This window comes from Myotis brandtii, unplaced genomic scaffold, assembly GCF_000412655.1.
Source record: "Myotis brandtii unplaced genomic scaffold, ASM41265v1 scaffold84, whole genome shotgun sequence".
Classification (NCBI taxonomy): domain Eukaryota; kingdom Metazoa; phylum Chordata; class Mammalia; order Chiroptera; family Vespertilionidae; genus Myotis; species Myotis brandtii.
In genome coordinates, this window is record NW_005371410.1 from 832,037 (window position 1) to 840,460 (window position 8,424).

The following is an 8,424-nucleotide window of genomic DNA, read 5'->3' on the forward strand; positions in this document are numbered from 1 at the left end:
AGAAATATAAATGTATTAGAATAATATTCTGTATTTGTTTTGAAGTGTTTTGAAATTGTGTAGGGAAAAACCGTGATTTTTCACTTGTAACCTCTTACTACAAGAGCTGCGTGTGTTCAACTTAGATAAGCAAGAGAGTGTATTCCCCGCCCGCACAGAGTGGAGTTGTTTACTGGTAATGCCATAAGAAACCTATGTAAAACCTTAGCTGTTGTTTACAAGAACCTGGACTGCCTTGGGTGGACAGACGAGCTATAAAAAGGGGTCCAAAGAGACATTGGGTGATTACTCGCTTGATCGCTGGACGCGTGTAGTCGCTGATCACGTTGATCCCTGCGCCGTGCTGGTGGCTCGATTACTGGAAGCTTGCCTTCGCTGATCGCCCCCAGGCTGGGTGCAGTCCTCCCGCTCCGCTCCACACCTGACAGCAGACGAACAACTGAGCCTCTGATTTGATCTGCCTCCGAGGGATGTTCTCTCCCCCGGATGCCCGGATCCCGTTGTGGAACGCTGCCCCTCTCCTTACCCTGCTGGGACCAACACGCCAGCCCACAGAGACAATGTTGCTCAGAAGAAGCCACCAGACCTTGGGTCCCTTTTAAGCTCGTACCCACGGCACCAGGACCTTATATGTGAGTAAAATAAAGTGTGCTGTGTGATTTAGCAACGGCATAATCTTGTGTGGCGTATTTCCTCCGGATAACTCTTAATGATCCTAAGTGTTAAGCCTACCCTCTGTCCTGTTGACTTAGGGTAGTCTCTTCGCTAGCAACTACTTAAAATGTCCGAATACCTGCACGGTTAAGTTTATCTCAAGAGGCGCCTTGGATAACACCCCTCCTTTCTTGGACAGGCACATGCTCAGGTTGCGGCTGGATCTCAGTAGGGGGCGTGCAGGAGACAGCAAATCAACGTTCTCTCTCACCATGGATGTTTCTACCTCTCTCTCCCTCTCCCTTCCTCTCTGAAGTAAATTAAAAATTAAAAAAAGAACAATTTATTGAAGCATCGATCTTATATAAAAACTGCTGTTTGAAATTTTAACCCTGCTATTTTGGCTTCTGTAAATACTTGCTTGCTTAAATAATAAGGGAAATAAGACTACTCCCATTTCAGAGACACCATTAAACCTTCCCCAGTTATCAGTGCTGGCACCAGGCCAAGCCTTTGGTTAAGGTCTCAAAGCCCCAGCACATAGGGGCTCTTTAAGAACTTGCAAAGGGGACCAGAAAACCCCATATTTGGGAGACAAAGAAGGCAAAAAGGTATAAATACAGGAAACTTCCTGTGTGACTTCACCCGGAATTCTAGAGACATTTTTCTCTGGGCCCACGAGTAATAATAAATGTAACTCCATCTCTCTAAGCATTGCTTGGTCTTCTCTGTTCTTCTGTAATATTATCTTGATTCTCTTTAGCTTAGAAGTAAATATCAAGCATAGAGCATTTCTCAGGGGATGTTGATGTAAAACCACCCAGGACTGCCACACAAACTCCAGGGGCCACAATTCCCATCTTTGTCATCTATAGGATGGGCAACCTCTTGGAGTTGTGCCAGGTACAGTCTAACTCTGGACCTGATAAATCAACCAATCATAGATGGGGAGAATTGGGAATTGCTGGCAAAGGATGAATCCCAGATCTGCTGTTTTGGTTATAATATGCTGACAGGTGTAGCCACCCCGTGAATTAGGTATAGTTTCTATTCATTAAAAACAACAACAACAGCAACAACAATAAATGGGCATTCATTCAGCAAATGTTACTTAGGACCATGATCCAGGAACTAAACTAGAAAAGTGTGGATGTCTTCCGGGAGCTTACGTTATCATGGAGATGCATAAACAGTTCAGAAACAATAGGTTGGTTCAATGAAAACAATTTGAATTATGTGATGCAAATAACAAGCTAATTGTTTTAATGTGTGTTCATTGCACAATGTAAGTAGAACTTACATCTGACAATACACCATGACAGGAATCTTTTGCTCTTTACAGTATTTACTTCATTTTTTTCTGAAGATAAAGGGCACTGTTATTCTTTCTTAATGTAATGGGTCAGTCAATGGAATCATTTGAGACCTTAAATGAAGGATGTTACTAGCTAGGTAAAATCTGAAATTGCCAAATAATGTCATAGATCTCAGCAGGTTTATACATATGCTCAAAATTCTTAATTTTATGCAATATTTAACACTGAGTGATTAAACCAGAGGAAATCATATCAATGAATATGGTATTTTAAAACTCACTAGAGTTCTTCACTCAAGGCTTCCCGCTGACTCCGATCTGCCCACCTCACCCAGGAAATGTGTAGCCTTCGCTCCACAAATGCATTTTAATAAACAATTAAAATCTTCTTTTTCCCTGAAGTGAATTACTAACCCTTTTATGTTTCAAAGAGGTATTTCCAAAGAGAATTTTATAAGTTTGGGCAATAAAGATGTGCTTCAGTAGGTGACTAGATAAGCAAACTATGATACATCCAGACCATAGGATATCATTCAGTGCTATAAAGAAATGAGCTATCAGCCATGAAAAGACTTAGAGGAAACCTAAATGCATATTACTAAGTGAAAGAAGACAATCTAAAAAGGCTACATACTGTATGATTCCAATTGTATAACATTCTGGAAAAGGCAACAAATGGACATAGTAAAAGGATGAGTGGTTGCCAGGGTTAGAGGGGGAGGGAGGGATGAATAGGCAGAGCACAGAGGACTTTTAGTCCTATAACACTACTCTCTGTGATAGTGCCATGGCAGATACAGGTCATTATATGTTTGTCCAAATCTCCAGAATGTCCAATACCAAGAGTGAACCCTAACATAAGCTATGGACTTTGAGTGATAATGAGGTGTCAATGTAGGTACATCAGTTATAACAAATGTACCATTCTGGTGGATGATATTGATAATGGGGGAGGGTGTGCATATACGGGGGAAATCTCTGTGCCTTCTGCTCAATTTTACTGTGAACCTAAAACTGCTTTTTAAAAAGAGAGAGACAGAAAGAGAGAGAGAGAGAGAGAGAGAGAGAGAGAGAGAGAGAGCTGTTTGGATTATACTTGTGACATCATTGGCCATAGCTAAAAAAGGAAACATTTGAATCCATGTGAACATTTTGATTGTTAAACATTAAATATGTCTTGCCCTGGTTGGGTTGATACACCAAGGTTGTGGGTTCAACGCTGGTCAGGGCACATATAAAAATCAACCAATGAATGCATAAATAAGCGGAACAACCAGTTTATGTTCCTCTCTTTTTCTCTCTCCCCCCCCACCGAAAAAAAAAAGAAAATAAATCAATAAAGTTAAAAAAAAACCCTCAAATATGTATAGTACAATAAGATTTCAGGAAACAAGACACACCCTAGGTGACAACGTGTAGAACAAGCTTCAGCCCAGAGCAATCTGAGCTGTCAGGGACATAACAGCTCATTAGTGGGATTCTTGTACAGAAACACTCACAGACACAGTCCTGCATTTCTCAGAAACATTTCGTTGATGTTGGGGTGTTGCACTCAGACACAGAGCCTTAGGTCTTTAATTGAAAGGCAGACATATTGGTTTTATATCTTGTGCTTTCTGGAGGGTGTAACTCTCTTATTTTTGAAGTGACAACAGTGAGAAAATGCAACGGGCAAAATCCACTCACCTGTGACTATATTAAACCACCCACCAGCTGTTCAGACATTAACACTTCATTCTGCACTCTAAGAAGTCTTTACCATATGAAAAGGAGGTCCTTGCTGGGGGATTAACAAGCCGAACTGGGTGAAATGCTACACTTGGCTTTTGATGGTGTGTGAGTTATCTTTTACAAGCTATTGATGTTATTTTCCCACTGTTTTCTAAAAGATTCACCTTAGGGGATTTAAATAATAGGCATAACATCTCTGGCATGATATTGAATCAATCACATCTTGGTTTTCAGCCCATGCAAGGGCTGCAGTCAGCTGTGGGAAAGGCAGACGCAGTGAGGGGACGGGCCAAGCTGCCCTCTTCACCAGCTGTGTGGGCTTGTTCTCAGGATGACCTGGAGTGTCCCAGAACGAGCCGCAGACTCCAGCAATCCGGTCGTGCTGCTGGCAGTTTCCGTGTTTGCTTATCCTAAAGCCTGAAGTTCTTCTTTGCAGGCAAACTGAACCCCTCAAGGAGTAAGAGCAGATGAGTGAGGTTTTGAAGGTCCACTCTCCTGAGAGAAATTCTGGGATGTTATGTCTCATGGTTCCAGGAATGACTGGGGAAAATGATAAAATTTGTGTGGGCTGCTAAAAATGCCTGTGGGCCAGCCCTAGTTTTTGACCTTTCAGTTCATGGATGTATTGGTCAGGGTTCTCCATAGAAACAGAACCAGCACAGGTTACTTACCAACTAGTAAGACTAAATCCTATACATTTGCATCATGTCGAATGCCATAGGATTTTGAGAAGATAAGCTACGGAAAGAGTGACCATATAAGTCAGAATCATTATGATAGGTCATAAAAGCCCAGTTTAAAAAATAGTATGCCAGGAGCAGAATATAAGAATCTAAATGATTTTTAAAAATAACATCTAATATTTATTTGATACTAGCTATATGTCAGGAATGTTTGAATCTTCATGAAACTCTGTGAAGTAGCAAATACCCTGGAATTGAGAAAATGGTTGCAAATCCCAGTTCTGCCACTCATTGGCTATGTGATCTTGGCAAGTCCTTTAGTCTCTCTGTACTTCAGTTTCTTTAATAGGACAAATGGGAATAGTAATAGCATCCACTGCCAAAGATTATTTGGAAGATTAAATGAATGATCCCATACCAAGTATTTAGAATAGTGCCTAGAATATCAGAAGCACTCAATAAAAGTTAGCTATTATTATTGTGCAGGAAGATAGAACAGAGAGATGGTCACTCAAGATGGTAGGGGTGTGGCCACATCCATCTGAAACGTAGACTAGATATACTTTCTGGGTATCCCTGCATACTACTATCTAGCATTTTTATAAGTGAATAAATGAGCATACTCTTCCACTGAAGTCTTATGACCCTGAAGTTCAACTGAAAACTCCCCATTCTAATCGTCCTTGGCAAACCCATAACCAATTTGCCAAAGGTAATATTAGGGGAAGTCTGCCACTTGTCATGCGTGTTCCTCAATACCATCGCTTTGGGTTACCTTTAATGAGTTTGAAATAAATTAACTGAATTTGAATTTCTATGCAGAAGAAAAGAGTCGGGCAACATAAACAAGGGACTCACAGGCCTGAAGTTCCCTGGGCTTATTTCACCATGTCTCCGGCTTCAGGAATTACCTTGCAGAAACCCTTTTTGACTAACAGTTACTGGGACCTATTTTGATCCCAGTAATACTGGGATCTCCATACTGAAAATTGATGTGTATTTTGTTTCATTCTAGAAAGTCTCAACAACAGTAGCCCGAAACACTCTATAGTATACTCATTGGGCCATTAAAAGTCAGCTGCTGCCAATAGATCTTAGATTTCCTGTAATTCAGTCAAGTGCATTTTGGAGCAAGTGATGACCCAAATCACCAGGGAACCATTGGTAAGATCTTTAGGTTTATGTGACTTCTTGATTTAACATCTCATTGTTGAGTTTCCCACCGTTAGCTACCCTTACTGTGAAACTGAACTAATTTTTTAATGTAGTTTGCATACCGCCCTTAACTACGGTGATACCTTGTTTTATTGCACTTTGCTTAATGGTGTTTCCCAAATATTGCCTTTTTTACAAATTGAAGGTTTGTGGCAACCCTGCCTTGAGCAAGTCTACAGGCACCACAGAAATTACGACTTGCTGAAGGCTCAGGGGATGGTTGGCATTTTTTAGCAATAAAGTATTTTTAGTTAAGTGTGTTCACTGTTTTGTTAGACATGATGCTATTGCACACTTAATAGACTATGGTATAGTGTAAAAATAACTTTTATATGCACTATGAAACCAAAAAAGTTGTGACTCGCTTTATTGTGATATTCACTTTATTGCAATGGTCTGGAACTGAACCCGAACCCACAAAAATCTCCCAGATATGTCTGAACTTTGATTTCTTTTCCTTCTCTGACTTCGCTTATTGCTGCTTCGGAGAGCAATGGCCTCACTAGTACGTTTTGTTGGTGTTTGTTTGTTCTTTAAATCTGGGCTATGGTTAAATAACAGATTTCAAAACCCTCATGCAATTGTTTTCTGACCAGGATAGAATCCTGACAAGAGAACTCCCCCTCACCTGAAACCCCATGGCACAGGCCCCATCGAGTTGTGTTCTGCTTGTGTGCTCAGTCTTTCAATGCTAAGTATGGAAAACCAATAAACAGCAACAAATGCTTTTATGCTAACTAGGTGGAAAGGGATTCTCTAGTTCACCATTACAAATCAAAAATTAGTCAGTCAATCACATAGAGGCCAGCACGTCCTTAGGTAACTAGGTAATTTCCTAATGTTCTGACACCTGCACTTAGCATAAAAGTGAACTGGAGACAGCTCTGACCACGTAAGCCCCCACATGTTTTATTGGCTTGGCTGATTTGTAAATCCTATCGCCATGAGATAATTGCCAACTCACTCCTTCGCAGATGTGGGTTATGTAATCGGGGTGGGGAAATGATTCCCTGACACTGATCTGCTGGAAATCTTTACTTTTAATCTATAAAACATAACGAGGTTAAGAATAAGAAAGTGTGGCCAAATACTAGTATTTTTGTAAGCAGTATACAAATGTAAGATGATATTGTCAATTCTATCTATCTATCTATCTATCTATCTATCTATCTATCTATTTATCATCTATGCTAAGACATCTACTCCAGAGGATTCTGGTCTATGTTAAGGTAAGTAGTATTACAACCCCATATTTTTATTGTTTGCAAACAGCCCTCCAGGTCTTCACAGTAGTCAAACTTTAGTTTCAAAGATGGTATATTAGGATTTTTTTAATGAGTAGTTTCTTTTGTTTACTCACTCTTTTTTTCTGTTTCCTTTTTTTTATATCCGACAGTATTACAGATGTCCCTCCTTCCCCCCCTTCCCCCCACCTCCACCCAGACCCTTTCCACCCTGGGCCTTCACCACACTATCGTCTGTCTCCATGAGCTATATAAATTCTTCGGTTAAACTCTTCCCATCCCCCCACTCCCCTCCCCTCTGTCAGTGCGCTCCATGCATCCATGCCTCTGGACCTATTTTGGTCATCAGTTTATTTTGTGCATTAGATTCCACAAGCTGGGTCTTATTGATCAATTACTACTATTAACCAATAGAAAGAGTAAATACTTTTTTAAAAATGAGTAATTTCTTTCACCTACCCACTCTTTATTTTGATAGTGGGTCTTGTAGATTAATTACTGCTATTAACCAACTGGAAGAGTAAATAAAGTTACTCTTAGACATAGACACACCAAGGGTCAGTCTTGCAAACTGGCATGAACTGTGAAAGTGTGTGTGTTTGTGTCATAAATTGCTCTGCATGATGAGAAAGCCATTGCTATTTGCAGGAAACTTTATATTTTTGTTAGGTCAAGAAGCCTGTAATTCTCCAAGTGACCCCTGCACCTTATTTAATGCAGCAAACCACAAAAGGAGCTGGGTTGAACTTTGGTGTCTGTAAGTTGGGAAGTAATAACTTTCCCCATCTCTTCTGTAAGTGACTTGTGCCATGTGATGAATGCAGACCCTTCCCTCACAGGGGCTCCCTGATATTATACACTTGTAGCAAATAAGGTTAGAACCTTTAAAATATAGCATTTAGTCATGTGCTGGAAATAGCTTCTTCTCGATTCCTTTAAAGGTCACCGCGTTTGCTTTCCAGGCGTCATTTTAGCTCAGGTCTCTACTGAGTGGAACTGAGCACATGCTTGCCTTTGTGCCTTCAATTTTCCCAAGCTTAAGAGGAAAATGGCAGGATCTTTCACATAAAGTGAAGTGAGTGTGTGTGTGTGTGTGTATGTGTTGTGTGTGTGGGGGGGAAGGGTGCGTGTATGTGCACTATTGTAAGTTTAGTATAATTGCATTGTCAAGATAATCTCAATGTTGGTTTTATATATATATTCACACTGCTTTTTCAATTGGAGGGGGAAGAAATGAGTGACATGCATTGGACCTGCAACTTGCTCTGTATAAATGGCAAAGGAGTGGGGGGATGACATTGTCAGTGATACTGGAACCTCAGGGGAGATGAAAGGATTTGCTTTTGCCCCATCCTAAGTAGGAAAGTTAGGCTTTATTATCATCAGTCCAGAAGCCAAGCTTTTAGGAGTAAAATTGGGGCAACAGCTACTAAAGGAAAGCAATCTCAGGAGAAAGCACTTTTCCCTGAGCACTCCTTATATCATGCTTTACCAAGCCAAAGTGCATTAACAAGACTCTAACTAGAAAAATTAGCATCAACCCACAAGCTTTGCTGCTGTTCCACTGGGGATGTGGAGTGGT